This window comes from Agelaius phoeniceus, chromosome 23 (genome assembly GCF_051311805.1).
Source record: "Agelaius phoeniceus isolate bAgePho1 chromosome 23, bAgePho1.hap1, whole genome shotgun sequence".
Lineage (NCBI taxonomy): Eukaryota > Metazoa > Chordata > Aves > Passeriformes > Icteridae > Agelaius > Agelaius phoeniceus.
In genome coordinates this window covers 6,987,073-7,000,310 of record NC_135287.1, presented here as the reverse complement: position 1 = coordinate 7,000,310, position 13,238 = coordinate 6,987,073, and the positions used below count along the sequence as shown (strand labels likewise).

General features: G+C 50.4%; 1 long non-coding RNA gene across 1 annotated transcript; it reads right to left on the bottom strand.

The window, feature by feature from the left end:
* Positions 1 to 4,912: 4,912 nt before the first annotated feature.
* On the bottom strand, positions 4,913 to 12,085 carry LOC143695646 (uncharacterized). The gene is made up of 2 exons (XR_013185067.1): positions 11,902 to 12,085; positions 4,913 to 5,099 (listed from the first exon to the last, which is right to left on the bottom strand). It is a non-coding gene; the product is annotated as an uncharacterized LOC143695646 (long non-coding RNA).
* Positions 12,086 to 13,238: the final 1,153 nt, after the last annotated feature.

Sequence of the window (13,238 nt, the reverse complement as noted above, 5' to 3'; positions counted from 1 at the left end):
CCAGCCCTGGGGGGGACACAGGGGGGGACAGGGGACAGGCTCTGGGAAGGGAAGTGGGAGCTGGCTCCTGTTCCTGGCCACTGCTCTGCTCTGTGACCTGGAGCACATCCCAGATCCTTTCTGGGCTGATTCGCTCTGGGTGGCGAGGGGAGCTGGCCCTGCCCAGGTTCCCAGGCTCAGAGAGGCACAGAGGGGCAGAGAGGGGCACAGGGAGGGTCAGAGAGGCACAGAGGGGCAGAGAGAGGCACAGAGAGGGTCAGAGAGGCTCAGAGAGGCACAGAGAGGCTCAGAAAGGCACAGAAAGGGACAGAAGGGCACTAAAAGGCACAAAAAGGTTCAGAAAGGCACAGAAAGGCTCAGAAAGGCACAGAGAGGGTCAGAAGGGCTCAGAAAGGGTCAGAAAGGCACAGAAAGGCACAGAGAGGTTCAGAAAGGCTCACAAAGGTACAGAAAGGGTCAGAAAGGGTCAGAAAGGGGCAGAAAGGCAGAAGGAGGCACAGAAAGGCACAGAGAGGCACAGAAGGGCTCAGAAAGGGTCAGAAAGGCACAGAAAGGCACAGAAAGGGTCAGAAAGGCAGAAAGAGTCACAGAAAGGCTCAGAGAGGCACAGAAAGGCTCATAATGGCACAGAGAGGCTCAGAAGGGCTCAGAAGGGGCAGAAAGGCTCAGAGAGGTTCAGAAAGGCTCAGAAGGGTTCTGGAGCAGGAGAAGGGCACAGCTGCTGATGTGGGCATGCAGAGGTGCTGGCTCACACCCGTGCTGGGGTGGGAGAGCTGACACCCGAGCTGCAGCAGCCACAGGGCGCTGGAAGGTGCCTGGCAGGGACATCCCTGCTGCTCAGAAGAACCAGGGCATTGCAGGCCTCTGTTTGTGGGAAATAAACCCAGAAGGGACCAGCAGAGCAGGGTGGGACCTGGAGGGTGTGTGTGTGTGTGTGTGGGCCCCTTCTGGGCTGCATTCCCAAAGCTGGAGGTGCCACCATGGAGCTGGGAGAGGCCCAGCAGTGCCAGGCTCTGCAGGAAACACCTGAGAGAGCAGCAGAACATCCCTGGAGAAGATGGAGAGGTGGGAGGGCTCAGCCCTGGGGTGCTGGCCTGTCGCTGTAGGACACAAACAAACACGAGCTCACACTGCTGCTCTCAAGGTAAAGGAAAGGGCAGTTTATTTTCTGATTCTAACATTTATAGATTTCCAAGGGTGACAGTGCCACCTCTCCAATGACACTGCACAAACCAACAGCCCATCCAATTTCTCCTCCTCCATAAAGGAATGCAAAGCAATCAGTTATTTACAGAAAGCGTGTGAGAAAGTTCACCACAAGAATGTCAGCATCAGAAGGCTTAGAAAATCTTAAAAAACCAGGGTGACACTTAATCCTCCACACCCTGAATGGTTCAAATACCTGACAAGTGACTGCCACACCTCTGGGGCTGTTTTCCATCTGCACACAGAGATGCTGGCTTGATAAAGGTTTGGAGATACTGGTTTTAATAAAGGTTTGATAAAGGTTTGGATATGCTGGTTTGATAAAGGTTTGGAGATGCTGGTCTGATAAAGGTTTGATAAAGGTTTGGAGATGCTGGTTTGATAAAGGTTTGATAAAGGTTTGGAGATACTGGTTTGATAAAGGTCTGGATATGCTGGTTTGATAAAGGTTTGATAAAGGTTTGGAGATGCTGGTCTGATAAAGGTTTGATAAAGGTTTGGAGATGCTGGTTTGATAAAGGTTTCAAGGTTTCTTTTCCTTGTCTGGCAGGGAGTTTCCGTGGGAAAACAGCCCAGCTGCCTCCTGCAGGCTGAGATGAGCACAGGGAATTCAGACCCAGGGGCAGAGAGGAGCCTTTCCACTGGAAATGCTTTTTCTGAGCCCAAGTCCTTGCTCTGCACCCCTCTCCTGACTGGCAGTGATGCTCCATTGAGTCCAGAGCATCCCTCAGCCCCTCCTGCCTGAGGAAGCAGCAGGGAGATCCATCTTCCCTCTCCTTAGCTGTGTTTTATAGCACCAATGCTCACCTCCACATTTTAATTGCCTGTATTTTAATTGCCTCTCCCCCCCACATGATCAGTGCAAAGCTCACAGAACCCATTCAGGGGGGAAAAAACAAAGGACTGGCAATAAAACTGAAATTCATTTCCTAATGAATTCCTCCTCCCAGAGACTCCTGGCCTGCAAAAACTCCTCTCTCAGTGCAGGCAGGATTTGGAAGCATTCAGATCATGCACACCTTATCAGTTCGGGAAGTAATAAATAATAATAGCAATAATAATTAGCAATTACTTCCCGGGGTAATTTAGATTTTTAAAGAGGAGCTCCAAGAGCCCTTCCTGGTTCCTGAAGAGGCTGTGCCCCGGGCCCAGAGGGACTGGCAGGATTTAATTGTGGCACTGAGCAATTTCTGAGCTGTGCAGCTGAAGTGGAGCAGGCTGGCAGAGCCAGCGCTGGCTCAGGACCTTGCTGACACTCAGCTCTTGTGCCAGTAATTGTGGAGCAGGGAGGTGACTTTTTACCTGTGCCTTTTTACCTGCCCAGGGCTCACCTTGAGGGGTTTGAAGCCCCATCCTGCAGGCTCCCAGCCAGGCGGTAAAATTGCCAATTTCCTGCCTTTGAGAAGGAGCAAAGCAGGTGCTTTATGAGCTGCCCTTTGCTGGGAGTTTGGGGGAGGATGTGGCCTCCCCCCTCCTTTGTTTTTCACTTTCCTTTTCAGCAGAGGAAGCAGGATTGGCCTCTGAGGCATTAAAACCTAAGAGATTTGATATCTAGGGCTGCAGCTGCACCAACAGCCACTGCTTGAGCCCATTCTGAGTTAATTAATTTAGGGGTTGGCTTCTGTCCTGAGCCAGAAATGAGGGAGCCCCCATCTTTTAGGGGATTAGATGGGGGTGTCTGACAGGAGCTCCTGATTTAAGATCCTTGACCTTCTCTTCCTCCTCAACCAGAGACCAATCAATTCTGCTTTTATAGGAAAACTGGCTTTGCAGCTCTCTTCATTTGATTGCATTTCTCTATTAAAATGCGACATATCAACAAGATAAGATGAAACTCTTTTCTTACAGATGCCAAACTAAGGTTTCCACACAGCCATGGAAGACTGGGGATGTCTGGGGTTTAAATATCAGTGCAAACACTTCCTAGAGGCTTTCTAAAGATCTGAAGCACAAAATTCATCCTTAACTGCTCTGAATTTCTTTCTTCTGTCAGAAATGAGCCCTTTTTGCCCGGTGAATGCTGCGCTGGCTGCGTTTGTGAAGGGCACACATTTCCCCAGGTGAACATGAGGAGCACAGGGAGTATTTCTTCCCTGTTTGTGTGAAACTGGGCAAACTCCCCTCTCCCTTCCCACATCTGAGCAGCTCCTCCCCTGCTGAAGGGTTGGGGGTGTTTGCAGCCTGACAGATTCACCTGCGTCCCTCAGTCCTGGGGAGAAGCTGGACACGCTGCAGAGTGAATAATTCTTCCTCCCTTCAGGGCCTCCTGAAGGCTCCCAGCTGCCATCAGACACCATTCCCTGGGATCCTGTCCGTGGTGACCTCAGATTTTTTATGGTTTTCATGATAGAAAGGTGGGAGGGCAGCAGAGAAACTGGGCTGCCAAAAACTGGGAAGGGGAAGAGACACGAGGAGTAAATTCTACTTTTGTGTGAATGTTCAACCCTTTCTTTACAGCATCACGGATCTTGGCAGGTGATCAGCTTGATGAATGTCCTTGCTGGATTGACAGATGACTCCAGATCGTTCTCTGCACTCTGCTGACCCACGGCAGCTGAAAATTCAAGGCAGCTGTTCCTGCCCAGCCTTGCTCCCCTCCCTGCTCCCTCCCCATCCTCATCACCCCTTTGGCTCCCAGGATCCTCCTTTCCCTGCTTTGTGGCCCAGTTTGCAGCACTATTTTTGAGAGCAAACCCTGCTCCACTCCCACGTTGGGATGGATTAAGAGCTTGTAATTGCTGCTGCTTTAAACTCCTCATTAAGGAGCTGCCCCGAGCAGGTTTAATCAAGGCAGCAGCGCTGGTGACAAGGAGCAGTGGCAGCTGGGGACACATCCCTGCTACCTGGGGCCACATCCCTGCTACCTGGGGCCTCCCAGGGCACAGCAGGTGTGACAACAACGCTGCTGCCCACGGAGCTGCTGTCCCAGAGCAGCCTGAGCTGTGCTGGGCTTTTTCCTGAGCTTCCCTCCCAGCCCAGAGCTCTCCCTGCCAGCATCACTACAAGGGCTCCCCCAGGCTTGTTTGGCCACAAACACTCCCTCGGATTTTCCTGAAAAGAGAAAGAAAAGCGAACAAAAAGAGAAAGAAAAGAGAGAGAGAAAGAGGAGAGGAAGAGAAGAGAAGAGAAGAGAAGAGAAGAGAAGAGAAGAGAAGAGAAGAGAAGAGAAGAGAAGAGAAGAGAAGAGAAGAGAAGAGAAGAGAAGAGAAGAGAAGAGAAGAGAAGAGGCGGAAGGAAGTGGCGGAAGTGATGGAAGGAAGGAAGGAAGAAAGAAAGAAAGAAAGAGAAAGAAAGAAGAAGAAAGAAAGGAAGAAAGAAAAGAAAAAAGAAAAGAAAAGAAAAGAAAAGAAAAGAAAAGAAAAGAAAAGAAAAGAAAAGAAAAGAAAAGAAAAGAAAAGAAAAGAAAAGAAACCCTTAAGACATTCTCATTCCAAATCTGCAGCTCTGAGAGATTTGGAGCCCTCCCACATCTCACTCTGCCAGGCTGGGAAGAGGCTGTGAAACCATGAATTCAAACAGGCCTTAAAGAGTATTTCTTCCCAAAACTCTTTGCCTGTGCTTTCCTTCCAACAGGACAATGCTGTAAATCTACACTAAGAGTAGCAGTTGGGTAATCTATACATCAAAGTCATCACCCAAAAGTCCAAGAGTGGGATTTGAATTTCCTCCCCAGATCCTCCATTTAGAAATGAAGATTCCATGCAGACTGGGCTGGCTAGAGATTTTTGTCCTGGGACATCAGTTGTGCAATAAGATGCCCAATGCTTCAGTCAATGCCCACAGTATTCAGACTTTCAGGAGCAGAGCCCTGCCAGCACCACTCCAAGTGCTCCCCCAGGCTCTGCAGGCTCCTCAGAGGAGGGGTTTGGCCACAAACACTCCCTTGGGTTTTCCTGAAAAGAAAGAAAGAAAAAAGAAAAACAACCCTTGAAACGTTCTCATTCTAAATCTGCAGCTCTGAGAGATTTGGAACCCTCCCATGTCTCACTCTGTGAAACTGCCCCAGGTCCCTGCAAGCAGAGCCCTTCCCCGGTGATTTCTGCACTCCCCAAGCCTTGTTTGATCCTTCCCCTGCAAGGATTTTTTGGCAGCTGCAACCTGGATTTGTGGCTTTAATTTCTGCTGGTTGCTGCTGCTCAATGTCTGTCTCCAGAGCAACCCTCAATTTCTGTGTGGCTCCAAATCCAGGTCTCTTGGCCAGCAATGAGAGAGCCCCAGGAATCTCTGCTCCTTGAAGGGCACAAAGTGAAGGAATCCCAGAGGATGGAAATGCTGCTCTCACACAATATGCAGATAAGGAACTCCTCACAGTGAGTCCCAAATATGGCAAATTTGGCAAGGGAGCTGAGGCAATCCCACACTGGAGGTATTTAATGTCCTGTTTAAAAACAGAGCCTGACTTCCAGCCACTCTGAGCAGACTCCTCTCATCTCTCCTCCCTCCAAAACGAGGATTCTCATCCTCCTCAACCTCATCCTCCCAGGACATGAGCTGGGCTGGCCCCACAGGGTCTTGGTTTGGGACCCCCATGCCACCTTCCCCTCAAACAAGAATCCAGTTCATTTGCTTTAAAGAATGCTTCAGTAATAATGTTTCAGTTGTTTCTGTGGGAGGAAGCAAGGTAAGGACACCCTGGAAAGCTCCATCAGGCAGATGGGACCTCCAAACCTCCACATCAGGTTTTGCCAATACCAAACCTGTCAAAGTACTGAGAGAGGCTCAGTAATTGAGACTGGAGGAGTTTTAAGAAGGGAGAAATGTGTTTGAAACGATGGGATCTCAACCTTAGGATTGTGGTAGTGGCATTTCTGTAATTGGACAATTTGCACATGCAGTTATTTTTATTCCCTGAAAGAAAAGCTCTGTTTCCTCCTCCCCTGGCTGCCATCAGCTCCCATCAGCAGCTCCCTGGCAAGGCACAGCAGCTTTGCAGTGCCTGAGTGTCACAGACATCTTTTCATGAAAATCCTTTCCTTGGGATGTTTTTCCTCCTGAGAAGCTGAGAGGCCTCAGGAACAAAATGCAAACAATGGTTATCTGCTGCTGTGGAATGCAACAGGTACATCTGGGATTGGGCTCATGTGGTTGTTTCTAATTAATGGCTGATCACAGCCCAGCTGGCTCTCTCTCTGTCCGAGCCACAAGCCTTTGTTATCATTCCTTTCCTTTTCTATTCTTAGCCAGCCTTCTGATGAAAACCTTTTCTTCTATTCTTTTAGTATAGTTTTAATATAATATATATCATAAAATAATAAATCAGCCTTCTGAAATATAGAGTCAAAATCCTCATCTCTTCCCTCAACATGAGAGCCCTGTGGACACACCTGAGCACATTTGGCTGAGCAGAGAGGCAGGAGGGAACAGCAGGGAAAGCACAGGAGACCTGGAGCAAGGACACCCAGCCAAGGCCAGGGCCAGGGCCAGGAGAATCCTCCTGGAGAGCTCTCAGACGGACCTGGCAGCTGCCAGGGGGAGCACGGTGTGGGAACAGCCAGGTATGCTCAGCTCAGAGGGGTTTTCTTGCCCTGACTCACTGGATATGGAGTGGAAAGGAAATTGGGCTGGCCACGATGCAAATCCAAAGGGAGAGCAGCTCTTGCCAGGCTGGTTCCTGGGTAAAAACAACAAACATCTGCAGAACTGGGTACCACAGCAACGATTCTGCTCCAAGCCTTTCTCATTCAGCAAAACCCAAACCAAACCCGTGGTGAAATTGCTCCTGAAATCCTTCCTCTGGAAGGAAACCTGTCCGAGCTGCAAGGGCTGGTTGGATTAGGAACAGTCTGACTTTGAAAACCCCCAGTCTTCCTGGAAGGATGGAGTTCTCAATATTCACTAATTAACCTATTAGCTTGAATTGGATACCACCACAGCCACTTATTTTCCAATCTGGAAAACATTCCAGATGCAAAGGGGATGATTTCTTTTTCTCTCGCTCATTCTTTCTTTTCTTCCCTTATTTCTTTTTCTGCTTGGCGAAATGTTTAAATGCCTTGTCAACACAGAAGAAACACAGGGGGGAAAAAAAAGTGACACGATGAAAGATTCAGGAAAATGGGGGAGATTAACAAAGCTTGATGGGCAGGCAATTAAAATCGAAGTGAAGGATCGTTAGTACTCATTACCAGCAAACACGGGCAGGGAGGATTGTGCAGCTGCTGGAAATCCCCAGGATGTGCCTGGCCAGAAGTCATCCCAAAAACCCACTTGCTCTTTTGGCTGCTGAAGTCTCCCCTGGCAGTTAAGTGGATTAGCTGCTTTTTGTTGCCTCTTCACCCTTCACGCCTTATCTGGGCTAAGGAGTGTTTGAAAGGCCTTTGCAATGAGGTTCTTGTCAGGGCTCTCAGGGAGGTGAGATGTTTAAAACTCCAGCTCGGTGACAGGCACTGATTGCACCCAGCACCTCTGGAGCAGGAGAGAGGCAGGGACAGGGAGGGAGTTTGGGATTCGGGGCTCTCACTGTCCCAGGCATCACCAAAGACATGGAGGGAAGAGTGTGGTGGTGTTCACAGGATGAGGGAAGAGACGAGAATGTTGACTCCATGGTTCAGAAGGCTTGATTTATTATTTTATATATATTACATTAAAACTATACTAAAAGAATAAAAGAAAGGATTTCATCAGAAGGCTGGCTAAGAATAGAAAAGGAATGAAATGATAGCAAAGGCTTGTGGCTTGGACAGAGAGAGAGCCAGCTGGGCTGTGATTGGCCATTAATCAGAAACAACCACATGAGACCAATCCCAGATGCACCTGTTGCATTCCACAGCAGCAGATAACCATTGTTTGCATTTTGTTCCTGAGGCCTCTCAGCTTCTCAGGAGGAAAAATCCTAAGGAAAGGATTTTTCATAAAATGTGTCTGTGACAGAAGAGGACAGGAGCAGAGAAGGTGAGAAGGGTGGAGCCTGCAGTCGGTTCAGGATTCCGAGTGTCTGTGAGAGGAATCTGGGGGAAAAGGGAAGAGGAGAGGGCACAGTCTGGGTACCTTTTCTGGGCAAAATAAGCCCGAAAAAGGACCCACATGAACAAGGATTAACCCTTAAAAGCACCAGCCTGTTGCATATTCATACACCTCATCCATGATGCAGAAATTCCATTCAAACACAGGATTCTGGCTGGGCAGGGTCAGCTTCTTCCTCTGAATCCTGACAGCACCTTGGAGGCAGGAAGAAGTTTATTTCTTTTGATAAGGGAGCAATAAATAAATTCTTTTTCTCTGAAAGATTCAGGTGTCCTGTGGCTGCTATCTCACTGTGAGTCCTTTCTTTAAAAAAAGTACCCTACATAGCATCGTTTCTATTTTAACATTTTTTATAACCTAAAACTATATTTAACACAGTACTTAAGAGAATTAACACAGCATCACTTTCTAACACAACACATATAATATTCATTTGAATATTTGGGAAAAGCCAATCATAAAATACACATTTTTCACACCCTGAAACAGCTCAAGAGCACAGCAAAGTTGTTTTGATGCAACATCTTCCAAGATTGGGAGACTTTGAGCCACTTCTTTCTGAGGGAAGAAGTCGAAGCTGGTCTGTTCCTTGAGGAATAATGAAGTGGATTAATTGATCCTTTGGGCTTCCTGTAGGTTCCTGAAAGTCTGTGGATGGAGGGAGAGGGATTTATAAACTTGTCTTTTAATGGCTGTGAGGAGCTGAAATTCCACCTGGAGTCACCTCCATCCCTAGGACACCACCTGCACTTTTTGTGGCTCCCAGGTAACTTCAGCAAACTTGTTAATCACCAAACAGGCTCTAATCACCTACAAGGGAGCCCTTAAACACCACGGCAGGGATGTCAGAACGCTTTGGGAAGCCTTTCCTGCCCTGAACTTGCGGCTGTGCTGCCAGGAGAGAGAAAATCCTGCCCTGTGCCCCAGGGAAAGCCCCAAGGCAGGGCAGGAGCTGCCCCTGGCAGCCGGGGCAGGCAGGGCCTGGCAGTGTCAGTCCCAGCCCAACACCTGTGTCACAGACACATTTTATGGAAAATCCTTTCCTTAGGATTGTTCCTCCTGAGAAGCTGAGAGGCCTCAGGAACAAAATGCAAACAATGGTTATCTGCTGCTGTGGAATGCAACAGGTGCATCTGGGATTGGGCTCATGTGGATGTTTCTTATTAATGGCCAATCACAGCCCAGCTGGCTCGGACTCTCTGTCCGAGCCACAAACCTTTGTTATCATTCTTTGCTATTCTATTCTTAGCCAGCCTTCTGATGAAACCTTTTCTTCTATTCTTTTAGTATAGTTTTAATGTAAGATATATAAAATAATAAATCAAGCCTTCTGAACCACGGAGTCAGATCCTGGTCTCTTCCCCAGCCCCAAAGCCCCTGTGAACACCAGCACACCCCTGGGCCTGGCTTCCCTGCCTCTCTCTGGGGACTCCTCCAGCCCAGGCACTGATCTGCTCCAGGCTCCTGGCTGTCATCTGATCAACCTGATCGTCTGTGATCTGACAGATCAGGGGGATTATTTAGGGCTGGAGCCCCAATTAATGGTGCTCCTGAGGGGCAGAGCAGAGATGAAAACTCCCCCTGGCTTTTCATCTCTCTGCTGTAAACACAAACTCTGCTCTAGGAGGGGTCTTGGAAGGAGACACAGCCTGGACCAAGCCCTGGAGCTGAGGGCACTTCAGCTGGAAGCAGAGGATGAAAGGCTCTGGAAAAGGGGCAGGCTTAATTCCCACCAAAAAAAATAAATCTGCATTATTCCTGCTGCCCATTGATGCTGCTGGTGGTGTTCACCCTTCTCCTTTCCCAGGAACTCCCTTGGACACCTCACCTTTTACAGAGCTTCTCTGCCAGGAGGGTTATGACAAACAGCAGGACACAAACACGGCTTTTCCACATTTGGTTTGGGTTCTTTTTTTGGTTTATTTTGGTTTTCTAGCATTCCAGCAGTGAGAGTGGAAGGGCAGTGACCTGCAGTGGCACTGCTGCCTTTGCTCCAGGTGGCTCCAGGTGCCTCTCACTGCCATTAATGCCTTCCCTGTCTGCCTGAGCCGTGCTCTGAGGCTGGGGCCGCACCAATTGGTCCCTGAGGAGGACAGTGATGTGTGGCAGGGCTGGTTTGCATCAGCCAAGCAGCAGCACCCAAACAGCCAGGCCAGCCCATACCCAGCAGGGCTCTGGGAGAGGAGCCTGAGCCTGGGGACAGGGACCCACCTGGGCCACCATTAAGGCACTGCTGGGGCTTTTCTGTGGGTGTTTTGGGATTTAAAACCTCCTCCATTTCAGAGCAGGTCAGGCTAAGATGGCTCTGCAGCCCAGGCAGAGGGTTCAGGCAAGAGGGGAAGGTGTTTGCATCACTGAGAACCTTTTAAAATTGCAAAGCTGCCTAAAAGATTCCTTAAATACTCTCAGGGCAGCATTAAATCAAATATCCTTCCCTGGCAGGCAGCTGGGGAGGGGATCAGTGTCCCAGGGCAGGCCCCTGCCCCCAGATCCATGGAAGATGCATCCCTGGGAATGATGAAAGGTGCCCAGTGGTACCCAGGTGCCCAAACCCAGCACAGCCTGATTTAACCCCTGGGGTATCTTGGTTAGGGAGAAATCTCAGCTCTTTCACTGGGGACAGTCAAGACCAAGCATGGGGGCTGTGCCTGGAGCCCCCCTGTGGAACAGGAGGAAGGGTCCCCTGAGTTTTGCCCCCAGTGGATGTGAAGGTCCTGGCCCTCGAGGGTGAGGAGGATTTGTCTGTCTGTCCTTGCTGAGGGCTGAAGTGGGGCTGATCTGCCACGAGAACATTCCCAGCTCTGCCCAGGTTAATTCTGCTCCGCAATTGAGAGGGCGAGAGCTTCATGAACAGAGGGAAGGTGCAGGATTCCTGATTTATTCAGTTTGTTGCCTTCCCCAGCTGCTGTCTGGGCTCTTTGGATACGGAAGGAAGCCCTCAGTAGATCCACAAGCTGTGAAAACCTGAACTCCTTCCTTCTGCCACCCCTCCCACCTGCCAGAACCCACAGCTCTGAGCTCTCCTCAACAGCATCACTGTTTCCTCTCCCTTGTGCTTCCTGTGAAAATCCACACGCCTGCCTTGCTGGATGAGCACCAGGACGTGCAACCCAAACCCCTCCTGCTCCACAGATGGAGATGCAGCCAGGAGAGGGGTGGGGATGGCTCCCCGCAGCTCCTGGGGCTCTTCTTTTGCACTGAGGCTGCAAAGTTGGGTCCTTCCCTGCTCCATGTCCAAAGTATTACTGCAGCTCTATTCGCTGGGCCCAGGGAGAGCTCCCTGACAGGGTACCCTGTGCTTCTGTCCCTTTGATAGATGAGGCACCGTGTCCAGAGCATCTTCTTGATATCTCTTTCCTGGCCCAAAGCATCCAACACGTCCCTTTTTAATATCTGGGCTGAACTCTGCAGCTCGAGCAGCCCCAGCCAGAGCATTTCCCTGTTCATCACTCAGCTCCTGCTCCATCTGGGAGTGCCATCCATGCCCTGCTGGCTGCTCTCTTCCTGCCTCATATTGGTCACTTTATCACCACTGACAGCCCTGGGGATGCAGGGGAGGAATTCAGAGCTTCTGGACAAAGGCTTGAGCCCGGTGGCTCACAGCTCGTGCTTTGTATGCTGGGATAACCAAGGCTGCAGTTTTAGCTCAGTGCTTCTGATTTCCTTCCAAAAGTGGGAGAGAAATGCTCCCAGTAATTCCCAAACTCAGAGCCAAGGCAGAATTCAGGTTACCTGAACGTCCTGAAGGATCTCCCAAGTGAGGATGGTGCTGGTCCCCTCCGCCTCCTCTGCTCTGGAGGGTTTTTAACCCCTGAGCATCTGCCACAAGCACCTGTTCTCCCCTTTTCCCAGCTCTGGAAAGAATGCAGCTGGAATTGGAATTGCTTGGCCATTTGCTCCTGCCGGGCTGGCTGGAGAGCTCAGTGGAACCAGGAGCCACTCACACACAACAAAACCCCTCTTCATCCCCGGGGGGATCTGTGCCAGCTCATCCTCCCAGCGCCAGCAGCTCCACGTGATTCACCAGCAATTCCTGAAAAACAAAGCCAGGACCCAGCTCCTGGCTGCAAACCAGGAGCGGGGAAACTTCCCACAGATCCTGCAAGCCTTTGCAAGGGCTCGTGCTCAGCTGTGAGGGCTGTGCTCCCTGGGATGGGATCTGCTCCCTGCTCCCCAAACAATGTCCAGCATCCCCGGGGAGATCTCTGGATCCAGGCTGCTCCCATGGGAAACTCGGGGTGCCTGGAGCTGCTCCTTGCAGGAACTGGCTCCTGGCTGATCCTGCAATCAGCTGCCTGAGCCCTGGGCTGACTCAGCTCCCTGATTCATTTTTCATTGATGAATTGGGAGAGCTGCTCAAAACCAGAAACTTGGCAGCAGCGAGGCAAAAGCAACATCCCTTAGAATGAAAAAGTGAGAATGGAGGTGAGTGGGGCACGAGGTACAGGTCAGAACCTGTCTGATGCCATCGCAGGTGCTGTTTATCCCCAGCTTTTCCCTCAGCTGGATTGGATGGAGAAGGTGCTGGCAGGGCTGGGTGGCAGAGCAGTCTCTGGGGTGCAATCCCCACCTGTGAAACCGGGAGTGTCGGAGCTCCTCTGCCTGGGGCTCCCTCCTGGGCTCTCCCTGGGCTGGCAGGGACGCTGAGGTGGGAAATGCTCCTTCCCAGAGCCCCTGATTGAGTCCATGGGAAATCTCCAGCTGGCAGGGAGGCTCAGCCGAGCTGGGCACAGCTCCCCAGGGAGCTCTGTCTGTAAGTTTAACTCCTGGAAGAAGTGTTTGCTCTTTCAGTGTTTGTTCTTCTTTCTCTTCCTCTTTCAAACCCTGAATAAAAGCAAATCTGCGTGTCAAGGCTGATGGGAGAAGTGAGGCCATCCCTACAATCCCTGCCTCAGTTCTCACCCTCCACTTTTAACACTTCTGCCTCAGCCTAATCCTTCTCATTGCAGCCCTGCCTCTGTTGCTTTTCCCCCTGGCAATTCCTCAGTGTTGTGTTTAGAGGAGGAAAAGGGGTGAATTTCCAGCTGGGGCAGGTTGGATGAGCTGCAGCGCTGTCAGCAGGGCTGGGA